Source organism: Castanea sativa, chromosome 9 (genome assembly GCF_040712315.1).
Source record: "Castanea sativa cultivar Marrone di Chiusa Pesio chromosome 9, ASM4071231v1".
Taxonomy (NCBI): domain Eukaryota; kingdom Viridiplantae; phylum Streptophyta; class Magnoliopsida; order Fagales; family Fagaceae; genus Castanea; species Castanea sativa.
In genome coordinates this window covers 41286196-41298045 of record NC_134021.1, presented here as the reverse complement: position 1 = coordinate 41298045, position 11850 = coordinate 41286196, and the positions used below count along the sequence as shown (strand labels likewise).

The window sequence follows — 11850 nt, the reverse complement described above, 5'->3', positions numbered from 1 at the left end:
AAAGGCTTATGGTGGTTCATGTTACAGCTTAACAGATGATGTTGGTGGGTGATGTGAGTCTACAACTGCAGCAGTGGCTAATAAAGGTGGGACTGCCGACAATGGTGAAAATCATAACTTGGTTTTATGCAATGAATAAGAATGATAGTGTTTTGAGTCCAGAATGTGATTGTGATCGAGTCCAATGGTTGTAGTGGTAGCTAAAGGAATGCAAATATAGTAACATTTGTGTCTCTGACACAATTCAATCTGAGCCATATCATTTTTTGAAAAGTATTCTGCACCAAATTTTACAAAAGATAAGGTGAAATGAAACCATTGTCTCCTATTTTTTTTTTCTTAGTATTATCAATTTTCACTAATTGTAAGTGGCTATGTTTTGTAGTTGCACATCCCACTTGGAAAATGAATTCATTTATGATAATGACTCACAGTAAATAAAATAACTGTTGGTGATAGTGTGTTTGATATTAATACTATTGGTCCACATTCTTAAAGTATAAAAGCCCCTTAAATTTAAGGATTTCATACATGGTATTAGGTACTTGATTCAATTCTCGTAGACCTCAAGTTGTAATAGAAGCGGGCCAACAATAAATATAAAGTATACGAGTACCTACCCCTATCTGCAAACCTGCCCAACTACCTTGAATGGAATGCAATCCTAGCACATGGAGAACAGAAAAATTAACTGAATCTAGGTGGTCACAAAGACGTGGCTCAGAGACATTCAGAGCAAAGAGGCTGTTAACTTAGTTCCCTTTAATTCAAGTGGGTCATATTTCAGTCTCAAGAAAATAAAAGCACAAAGAGGTAGTTGGCCTGGATTTTCATAATTTGCAAAATCCATTAACTATCAAAATTTAGAAAATCATACATTTGGTTTTCCCAAAACTCAGGCAGGTTGGCAAATTCTTAACCTTCTATATTCTATCCCATTAATTACGATGGTAAAATCTATCACCATAATACATGATTCCACAATATAATTAGCCAAATAACCCCATCCTGAAAGATTAGGAACCAAATTCCAAGCCCTATAACCATAATCACTGGTAAAATATATCCAATCAAAATTTGTGTGTACCAGCCCACAACAAAATGTCCCCAGAATAACCCATACAATAACTGTAAATTAACATATAGCTACTCAATAAGTAATAAATGGTACTTTTTAGTACAATTCGTGAATGTATGTTTCTTGATTGGTACCAAATACAATTTTAAATTCCATGGCAGCATAGCTAAGTCAGTTTCTCCTTTGAATATTGTAACATTTTCATCCTAATATTTAAAAAAGGAATTCATTATTGATCTTAATTCTCGCAAGCATTAGAAAGACCATACCTCTAGATCTTTTAGATTTAACTACTTTCCTGCATGAGGCCATTCATGTTAGAAGGCTCCTTTTTTTGTCTCCAGATTGCCTGTACTTCATCAGTACGGAACCGCTGGGTGAAAGTCGATTCCTCCAGTGGAGTTACCATACCATGAACATAAGCAAGGAGACCAGTGTATGCAATCATTGCTCCGTTATCAATGCAATACCTGTCATCAGTAGCAAACAACTTTCCACCACGCTCTGAGCACATTGTTCTCATCATCTCCTGCAAATGCTCATTGCAACCAACACCACCAACAATAAGAACATCTTTTGTGCCACAGTGTGCCATTGCCCTTTCTGTAATCTCCACAAGCATTGCAAACAAAGTTTCCTGCAACATATTACATATCAAAATATTACACATAATATATGTCAGAATAATATAAATAAAGATAATTTTGGGTGTATAGGTAAAATAAAAGAGAGAAAACTGTATGGCCTAGTATATGTAACTTTAGAAAAGTCCCTCCCACAGAGGGTGAGTTAGCTTTTGAGAGGAAGAGAATTAAGGCAAAGAACTAACAAACATATGATGATACAACATCTAATGATTGAGATATGAAGAATAGCTTAGTTCAAATACAAAATATTTTATGACTACAGTTTACCTGCAAGGAGTACCACAAGTCCGCAGGGGTGCACTCATTATTTTTTTAGCTTCTCCACAGCAGTGGCTTCAATATAGCTCAATATGCCACTAAAAGATACATCCATCCCTTTTACAACATAAGGAAGGTCTATAAATTTTTCTCCTTTCTTTGCAAGCCGGTGAAGAAAAAAATAAAATAATATTAGGCATGTCAACATCATTTTTAAAAAGCTGAAAATAAACTGTAACAAATGAGTGTGGTCAAGCATTTAGAATGAATCAACAACCAAATCAAAGAGGCTCTAAAAAAATAATATGTGATAGAATAAAACATGAAACAGCATAGCAAACCCAACTGCAATCTAAACTTTTCTGAACTTTAAAGTTTAAATCTAAACTAAGCCACCCTAAAGCTTTAAAGAACCTGCTGTCAGAGTTTCTTTACATCTTGCTTTAAAAAATACAAAATAAAATCCCAATTTCCTTTAACTTTTAAGCTGTCAGGGATCAATCTTTTGTAACCTGATTTCAACCACAAATCCTCTAATTTCCTATCATATTTTTTAGAACATTAAAACTTTGTTCCCCAATTTCTAGGAAAATTCTACTTTGCTACAGCCCTATGTCTGCTCAGTTGCATATGTGGGAAGCAATTATTTGCACTGTATCAGACGATCTCCTAAACCATCAAACTTTGCACCAATGAAAGATCAAAGAACATTAGCACCAAGTGTTCTTCCTCTCTTCAACCCCTTCATAGACGGTTTCTATCCTCCATAAAATAGAATGAGGAAAAACAAAACACAAGTGCAATTTCCAATAATAGAAAAATTCATTTCCAGAAAAGAACCCTCCTTGCATCACCTTATAAATAAATAATTAATATTCTAGTAAACTAGCCATCACTATCCAATGAACTCTTCCTGCACTAACCCTATTCAGACTAAGAATCACTTCTATACACTAAAAAACCTACCAAAAATCACACTTCACTCCCACCTCATCTTCAAAGTCAAAAGACATCCCTCTCATTTGGTCTTGATTGCATTCACATCAGGAAGCTGTTAGCAATGAAGTATCATTGCATGTAAAAGAGACCAGAATTTCATTGCAAGAGTCTCCAAATTATTAACAGGTAAATTTCTCAATACATAGCAAACACAGGACAAATTCTCATCTGCATTATTAATCTTTTGATAAGTCATGTGCCATTAATCTATACTTAATGCCGATACAGCTACACCAATTGGTTAAAACCAGAGTAATCAAACCCTGTCGATAATGCATAGCGACACATTGTGCTGGAAATCCACTAGAGTACTGGACACCTTGGAGAACACATAGATTATGGCTATTATAGAATGAAGGCACTAACTGTAAATCTTCAAAGAAGAAGAAGAGAAACTCCATAAATGTAATATTAATATATTGTCAATCTAGATACAGGATATCATGAATCATCAAAGTATTGACTACTCTTATTTAACATTAGATTGCACGAAGTAAGATTTCTCAATAAAAATCATTTTGTTATTCTAGATAAACCAATTTGACCTTTTAAATTTTGGACCCAATAGAGAAGGCACTTAACTGTCCATACATATATCCTCCATAAATTGAAGTATTTTAAACAGTATAGTATGCTGAGTTTAGTATACATTATGATTAGCCTATGCAGATGCCAAAATGACAAGCACATCGCATTTTACATTGTATGATCATCTGAAGCAAATAAGGATATAAATATGTGTCTACATATTCAACAAGCAAACATTTTTTTTATAACCAAGTGCAAGTTACATATGCACACGGTGGATCTTAAATCCATGGCCTAACCATTCACCCAGGGGCGGAGCCACCTTATGCATTGGGGGGGCCATGGCCCCTCCAAATTTTTTTAAAACCTCTCTAATTATAGGTAAAACTAGGGTAGAATTCTTTTGAGTTAAGAGTTGGCCCCCACAAAATTAATAGATTGGCCCCCCTTCCAACACATCACTCATAAAATTCTTCCCATCCCAAATCCCAACTGTGCAATCATAAAAATTAACTCCTTTTGTCTTTTTCATTCTTCTCTAAAGCATGATAGCCACCTTCATATTTTTCTAGTATTTAATTATTCAATTTTTGTGAAGGGATAAAATTGAGGTGTAGTATATCAGATTACCTGATTAAAATCATATGTATTGAATTTAATTGTCCCTAAAAATAATAACATTATTTGTATTTTTTTTTTTTTTTGAGAAGCACATTATTTGTATTTTATTGGTCATGTTAAACATGTGCTTGAATTTAATTGAAGAACCTAATGTATTATACTTAGGATATTGTACTTAAATTTTGCACTTCCTCAAAACTATTACAATATCCCCTTCCACTTAAAAACCACTGAAAAGACTCTCCTCATCACTTGGTGCTCTCTCTTCGGTTACTCTCATTAACTCTTCCATGGGATGCTCTCATCTAATCACATTTTCATTAGTTTCTCCCCCATCCTTAACAAAGAGTTTTCTTATTTAAAGCTAAGCAAATATTGAGAAATACCAACTTCCTCTTTTTCTTCTTTTTCTGCAGTTTTGTTGTATACTTACATTTGATTTCTATGAATGTTGTGGACTTATGGTTTTTCAAAAGAATAGGAGAAACAAGGAAAAAAAGACTTAAGATGCTCAATTGGTCAATTAACTTGTTAGTATTTTGATATTTGAGTGCTATAGAATTACACCAACAAAAAAAATTCTATCAATAATCCTGTGTTATAAATATACTGTACTTTGAGTTTTTCGTTGAATTGCAAATCAAAATGATAGTTTTACCTTGGCCCCCCCAAGCAAAAATTTCTGGCTACGCCCCTGCATTCACCTTGCTTTTATAAGGGAAGGAGGTGCCATTTGGGCAAGAGCTTATTGGCCACGTTCCACACACTTACATGTATATTAATCTTAATAGTCCTCATAGTGAAAACGATTTTGTCTTAGTTATATTTAACAAATAAATTAAATATCAATATATTCAATAAATAAATCAATGAAAACAAATCTCTATATAAATAAAAAATAAAATAAAAAAAGGAACCAGATGAAGAAGCATTGAAAATATTTATATGCAGGGTCAGCTATATAAAGTGAAAACTCCACCCATGTTCAGATACATATCTGCTCAATGTTATATCCAGGGTTTGGATCATTGGAGAGTGTTAACACCCTAGCAAATAGATCCAAGAAATTTCCAACTGCAATATCAATGGTCTCCCGAAAGATCTGGTACCGCCCCTCACTATATGCTATTACCTGTGTGTTCCCACCACTAACGTACAATACAACAGGATCATCTGCCCCAGTCACAATCCTCCCCATCTCAATATGTGCCACACGGTGGTTAACTGCAACAATGGGCTTCTTCCACAGCTGCGAAAGAATCCAAACAACAACAGCAGCAACTTGTAGTGGTGCTCCCATGCCAGGACCCTTGGTGTAACATAGGCAATCTATTTCATCTGGGGTTATTTGGATTTGATCAATGGAAGAATGTGTTGGAGATGGTGTTGAGCAGTTTCTCGGGGAAGGAATCCTTGGCCAGGAGGGGTAATGTAGGTATGGTGTGGATTTGATAGAATGGTGCCATCTAAAGTTACAATCCAATACCAATCTTGTTGGCTGAACCCTCAAAGCCGAGGGCTATCATCTTCTTCATTTTTAAATTAATACCAAGAGTACCCTGTAATTCAAGTCCATAAACAAAAATTTAAGTATCTTCCACTAATTAAAATCTGTGAGAAAAGATGGATAAATTTACACACAGACAAGGAAATATGAAGATAACAAAGATATATATTTTTTTTGATAAGTAAAGATAACAAAGAACTCTCTCTAACAATAACATTGAATAAAACTTTACAAAGATCTTTGAAACATTATACTTAGCAAGTCTGTCTAGCTACAATTCAGTTTTAAAAGGGTCTTGAGATTGGGAAAATTAAAAGACAAGCCTAAGCCTAACAAGTCCAAAATAATATCATAATCATATTTAGTTAAAAGATGTAGCTCACATTAACATTTGGTACTTTATCATCAACATACTAACCATTAACTGCATCAGACCAAAACAATGACCCTAAACTGCTTCAATTATTTCAATGTAAAATGTAACACATTCCCTCTTTCAGTTCCTCAACCCGTGATTCAGTCAAATAGACAAGAAACTATAAAACCATCAAAAAAATATTTCTTTCAAATCCTACTTAACTCTAAACAGTTGTATTATATCCTTTTATCACCCTTGGAGTCATCTTGCCCATGAGCTATCAACATACTAATAGATTTTATTGCAATGAAGCCACCTCAAGAACATTACTTAGAAAAAGATAGCCTAAAGAGTATCTATAAAGAAAATTACACGCAAAAAGAAATAAAATTAGCAAATTCTGTTAGGGTACCACTGTCAATGAGACCTATGACTGTGGACCATCCACAGAGTAATCTAAGAAAAGAAAGCTTCAGTGAGCCAAAGCCATGGATTTCCTGTAATTAGAAACGCCCTATTTAAGATGTTTCCTATGAAGTCGCTTGATCATGATGGTTTTCCTGCTTTTTTTTATTTTATTTTATAAGTAAGTAATATTCTTTATTCAAATAGAACAGTACTTCATGTTCACAATGATGAACACAAAATACAAAATACAAAAAGGAAAAAAGAAAAAAAAGAATCATACATTCATATTGAAGAGGGTCTGATGTAATTTGAGCTGTGCTATCAGCGCTGAGTTTGGGCATATGTTATAGAAAATCAATCATACATTCATATTGTTCTCATTCCTAACCCAGAGAATATGGCTTATTTCAGACCAATGTCCTTATGTAATGTTTTGTATAAGGCGATTGCGAAGGTATTGTCTAATAGATTGAAGAGGGTGTTGCCTTGGATTATTTCGGACTCACAGAGTGCTTTCTTTCTAGGATGGCTTATAACTGATAATGTTTGCATTTGAGATGCTTCATTTGTTGAGTATGAGGAAAAAAGGACAAAATGGGCAAATGGCTTTAAAGCTTGATATGAGAGGTGCATGACAAAGTTGAATGACCTTAAACTTTCAGCTATATTGATTTTTTTTTTTCTGTCTCTGCTTGTCTGGTTTGGAATCAATGAAATAGTATTCTCTTTGAAGCTAAAATGATACTGTATCAAGTGGGTCATGGATTTTCAGTAGCAACAACAGCTGGGACATGTTCTTCTACTGCCAGATATTATAACCCAGCATATGCCACTGTGTCAAGAGCCTCAAATTATGTTTTTTTTATTTTTATTTTTTATTATCAATCCTAGGATGTTGTTGAGTGTGTTCTGTAAAATCATATAATGGGTTTTCGATATTTTTAATGAAATTCTACTATTTCTACCCAAAAAAAAGGAAAATCATAAAGAAAGCTACTTTTATATCTTAATATGTGTCCTGCCCATAATAAAAAAAGGAAATTTTATTACACATATTGGGTTAGGTTTCAAAAAGAATAACAGATTTTACTGGTGGTTTCCGCTGTAGCCGTGTAGCGGCGAGCGGTGGCGGGGCTCCTCGCTCTCTATCTCTACCGAACTGTCCTTTGATTGTTAGTTGCAAACGGTGTTAGAATAATTTGGGTAGGGGTTTACTTTAATTTATGGTTTAATATAATATTTTATGAATGGTAGGACAAGAAATCCGCTGTAGCACATTGGCAATCATGCTTTAGGAAAAACCTGAATAATTGATTCCGGGTTCAAATCCCGGCAGCGGAAGATCTTTTTTGCTCTTTTTTATTGGGTCCGTACAAGAGAATTGAGATCTTCTCATTAGGCCTGCACTTCCTACAAAACCCAATATGAGTGGCCCACTTTCTTTCCTTTTTTAATTTTATTTATTTAAAAAAAAAAATTAGTTGAAATCTAAAATTTTAGGGTGTAAAATTCAAACACTCCTAAACCTTTCGGAGTAAAATCCATTAGGCTTGCACTTCTTACTAAACCCAATATGAGTGGCCCACTTTCTTTCCTTTTTAAAAAAAAAAAAAAAATAGTTCATAAATGAAAACAAAATTTTGAAACTTTAGGGTATAAAATTCAAATACTCCCAAATTTTAGGGAGTAAAATCCAAAAACCTCTAAAGTTTAGGAGGTAAAATCCAAATTCTAAAATGTCAGAGTGTAAAATATAAATACCTCCAAACTTTATGAGTATAATTTATAATGAAGAGGGTTTGATGTCATTTGAGCTATGTTGTGAGTGTTGAGTTTAGGGCATATGTTATAGAAAACCAATCATATATTCACATTGTTCTTGTTCCTAAAGTTCGTAACCTAGAGAATATGATTGAGTTCAGACGAATTTCCTTATGTAATGTTTTAAATTAAGGTAGGCAAAGATATTGACTAATAGATTGAAGAGATTGCTACCTTGGATTATTTTGGACTTACATAATGCTTTTGTTCCAGGATGGCTTATAATTGATCAAGTTCGCATTTGAGATGCTTCATTTGATGAGTATAAGAAAAAAACGATGAAATGGGAGAAAGACTATAAAAGCTTGATATGAACAAAGCTTATGACAAAGTTGAATCGCCTAAAACTTTTAGCTATGTTGATTTTTTTTTCATGTCACTGCTTATCTGGTTTGGAATAAGAAATAGTTTTGTCTTTGAAGGTCTCAAGTGGGAAGTAGGTCATGGATTTTCAACAGCAATAATAACTGGGCCATTTTCTTCAACTGCCAGATAATATAATCCAGCATATGTCATTATGTCAAGAGCCTCAAATTGTGTGTGTGTGTGTGTGTGTTTTTTTTTTAATTTTTATTATCAATCCTAGGATGTTGTTTTGTGTGTGTTCTGTGAAATCATTTGTTGGGTTTTTGATAATTTTAATGAAATTCTACTATTTCTATCCAAAAAAAAAATAAAAAGCCCACTTTTTTATATCTTAAAATGTGTCCTACCATATGCCTGTATTAAAAAATCCGCAACTTTTATTGAGGAGAATGGTTTAAAGACAAAGATGAACAAATTTTACTGGTGGTTTCCCGTGTGAGGTGACAGAAGGCGTGCCACGTGAGGTGGTGTGTTGTGGCTGGGATCCTTAATCTCTCCTCTAGTAGAGTGAACTGAACTATCTTTTTATTGTTAAGTACAAACGGTGTTAGAATAATTTGGCTATGGGGCCTAGGGATTTAATTGTTATTTCAAAAAGTTCAGGGTTTAGCTCCTTTACTTAGAATTTTGGGTTTAATAGAATTTATAATGACAAGTATGACATGAAATCAGTTGTAGCACATTGGTAGTTCATAACGAACATTGAATTTGGATTCAAATCCCAGCAGTGGAAAATTCTTTTTTACTGTTTTTTTATTGGGTCTGTGCATGAGAATTGAGATCTTCTCTTTAGGCCCGCTTTTCTTACAAAACCCAATATGAATGGCCCACTTTTAATTTTATTTTTAAAAAATATGTTCATAAATAAAATAACTTATGCCAATCAGACACACCTAATATGCTCACTCTCATTGTTCGTTTTATTTTTATTTTATTTTGTTTTGTTTTTGACTACTTAGTTTATATACTCGCTTTCAAATTTCAATTAAGAGCACATGTTAGTGCCAATAGCCTTATAACTCAACCAAAACTTTTTGGTATTTTCAATGGAGACATATAAGGTTTAAATTTCCTCATTTCCATAACTGAAGAATAAAGCCTGTGTTAGTGGATTTAGGTGTGAGAGGTAGAGGTAAAGGGCTAATTAGGATATGTGCTAAAAAATGCAAACAGTTGTAAGATACAAAACATGATAAGTGAGTATTAAATTTGGGGTTTTTGTAAACCTAAAAATAGATAGAATATTTAGATCCAACTCATTAGTCAGCTCCCGATCAAGTATACCTCCTGATATCCCTGATATTATCAATGAAGAAAATTATTCTGTTGAAGAAGAAAGCTGCTTAGACTTTAATAAATGGACTATTCCTAAAATTAATGTTAATGCAATTTATAAAACAAGCTGGCTCAATTCTACTTTTAAAACTGAATTTAATGTTAAGACCATCAAACGGGCTTATGCTATATCTAGAGTTCACGAGAAATGTTGTTTGTTTAACAAGAAATCTATTCATGATTTTCTTACTAAAGGATATAGATTCTTGCATATTGGATTTGTTCAAGTTGCTGTTAAGCCACTAACTCGTAATAGTGTTAATGATTCAGTTAACACTAATATGTTAATGGTTCAATATTGGATACGTTTACGTGATGCTAGAGTTAGAAAATTCGAAACTAGCATACTTGGTATGATTCAGTCATCTTCGTTTAATGGCCCTTTTTTATTTTGATTGTTTCTAATTTAAATCTTGCTTTAGATGATCGTAATAGTGCTAAAGCTTTAACTTTAAATATCCTAACTTTTGGTTATGATATGGATGAAGGTTAGAAGGTGGTAAACCTCTTGCTATTGTTTATTATGTTTATTATAAATTGTTAAAAACCAATTTAAATCCTCATGCTAGAATTCAACATTCCAGTTATAAAACCTTACTAATTATGAGTTCTACCCCGAATGCTAAAATTTTACTGGTGGTTTTCAGCATGCTGTGGCGAAAGGCATGCCACGTGTGGGCGGCAAGCGTTGGCCGGGCTTCTCTTTCTCTCTTTCTTTCTATCTCTATTGTAGTAGCGTGAATTGAACTGTCCTTTTATTGTTAAGTACAAATGTTGTTAGAACTTCGAATAATTTGAGGGTTAATTGATATTTTAAAAAGTTCAGGGTAGCTCCTTTATTTGGAAGTTAAGGTTTAATAGAATATTTAATGATATATAAGACATGAAATCTGCTGTAGCACATTGGTAATTCCATTGATTCTATTGATTGAATTTAGGTTCAAATCCCGGTAGCGGAAAAATCATTTGGGTTTTTTTTTTACTTATTTGGTCAATGCATGAGAATTGAAATCTTCTCATTGGGCTTGCATTTATTAGAGAACCTAATATGAGTTAAAACCTTTTGGTACCATATTGATGCATGCTTTCTTTAGTTGCTTGCATTTCCTATTTCTTGTTTGTAACATGTGGGGGATTGTTGGTGTGGGTGTGTGTTCTAAACACTTTTTATTATTATTTATTTTTTGGCAGTTGGGCATTTATGAGTAAAATAGCCGTTAGGCAATAATGGACAATATAGCTGTTGGGCTTTTATGAGTTATTAGTAACCAATAACTATATAATACCTATCGTCACACCCTTTCCTATAATATATATTTTACTACACTATGTTTAGATATACACAATTCTATTCTCTTTCTATTCTGCATATTTTTCTACAATTTATATTTGTTCTAAGGAAAAGCAATAGATGGTTGTTCTTGAACCTTCGTGAGTGGAAGTGCGTCTATCACAAAGATTGATGCTATAGTCTAATCTTGAGGGATGTTTGGCCAAGACAACCAGTTGTTCGCATAAAAAAAGAAAAAAAAGAAAAAGAAAAGAAAAGACAACCAGTTGCACCGAGTTTTACCTCGGGTGGCATGAATCAACATTTAAAGACAATACTTTTGCAGTGTGATTCCTTAACACTGTGAGATTGTTCATATATATATGGGTGTGTGTGTGTGTGTGTGTGTGTGTGTGTGTGTGTGTGTGTACTTGTGATATTATTTGTTGTATCAAAACTTGTTTATTCACTAAAATATTTCCAACATAACACATAAATGACATGGGTATTTGTATGATACATAAATAGAATATGCATAAATGCAAGTCTTTCTTCCATAAGTAGAGACACAAGTTTTCCTCATTCATGTCAGTAAGTTACATATTTTGAAACTAATGAGTACTCGAGTTTATAAAACTTGAGTTATACGCGGCA

General features: G+C 33.4%; 1 pseudogene; it reads right to left on the bottom strand.

Moving 5' to 3' along the window:
* Positions 1 to 1048: 1048 nt before the first annotated feature.
* On the bottom strand, positions 1049 to 5696 carry LOC142609499 (uncharacterized; annotated as a pseudogene).
* Positions 5697 to 11850: the final 6154 nt, after the last annotated feature.